This window comes from Malurus melanocephalus, unplaced genomic scaffold (assembly GCF_030028575.1).
Source record: "Malurus melanocephalus ecotype Western Australia unplaced genomic scaffold, MMel_1.1 scaffold_510, whole genome shotgun sequence".
Lineage (NCBI taxonomy): Eukaryota > Metazoa > Chordata > Aves > Passeriformes > Maluridae > Malurus > Malurus melanocephalus.
In genome coordinates this window covers 58239-59574 of record NW_026623742.1, presented here as the reverse complement: position 1 = coordinate 59574, position 1336 = coordinate 58239, and positions in this window count along the sequence as shown.

Here is a 1336-nt window from a genome sequence, read left to right as displayed (position 1 = left end):
CCCTCTCGGAGCAGCACCCAGCCCGCCTCTAACAATACCACCTATATACATTTCCATACTCGGATTACAGCCGGCCTGCTCGCCGAGTTGACTTCACTTAAGCAATTAGCTAGTAAAAATACCTTCGGCGCAGGAAAAGGAAGAAAGCTCGGATTTGTCTATTTTTACACAAAACACGGCCCGAGTTTCGGGCAGGGGGAGGGAAGGGGAGCGGGTTTGGGAAGGAGCCGGGTGGGAAGCGCAGAGGGGCCGGGGGTGTTGGCGGGGCCGGTAAAACGGGCTCCGAACGGGATGGGCAGAGCTAATTGCGTMCGATGAGAGTTTAATTTTTGTCATTTCTTCTTCTTTTTCTCCCTTCTTTTCATCCCTCCCGGTCTGGGGCTGGGCGAGGACCCGATTCACCCACCCAAACCGCGAGCAGACAACACCAAAAGCGAATCCCGTTTCCCCCCACACCATCCTCTTACACCGGCCACGACCAGGTTTTCCTCCCCAAAAATCTCCTTTCTCCAACCCGCGGGCTCGGATTAAAACCCTCCAACATTTCTGCTATTCCCACTGCSAGGCCTGTAGGACCCGCAGCGATATATTCCCATTTTTAACGTTTGCTGTCTCTAATAAATGCATCGGAAACCAAATCTTCACACTCCTCAAAGATATCGCGAGGGAGGGAAAGAGCGCTCTGGAAGGGACTGATTTTCTCTGAGGGGAAATATTTTGATTTCCAAGGAGAGTTTTGGGGGKTTTTAACTCGGAGATATTTTATTTCCTCGTGGAAACGCTGCCGGTGGTGAACGGTTTGAAGGTGATTTTTCCACGGGTGTTTTGTGCTGTGCTTAGAGCTACATCCCCGGGTGTTTTGGGGGCAGATCGGGGAGATTCGGTGGCAGAGCGATGCAAAGCAAAGAAAATCACCTTTTTCGCGACTCGGGGGTGAATATTCGATGCGGAGCAAAGCTCAGGGTCAGCGATGCTCTCCCACAGCAAAAATAAAAAGAAACGCAGCGAGAAGCAAAGGGAATATTCTGCACCAGCCACCTCGGGGCTGTAAACCCGGGATAGGCGATTGCTTCTCCAAAAAGCGATTTTTGGGGCGGTTTTCCCCTTTTCCGAGCAGGCACCGCGCTCCACTCCGAGGGAGCCGCGGCCGCCGCCTCCCCAGGCAGCCGGAGCTGCTCGTTCTCCTCCTCCTCCGAGGAAAAGCTCCAGAAATAAYTGTCCCAACCTTCCCCACCCCCTCCCTGGCTACCTGTCCCGGGCCGGGGTTTGCCCAGGGCTCTCCCGTGCCTGTCCCGGGCCCGTTTGCACCGGGAACGAGAGGGCCGGTGCTTTCCGC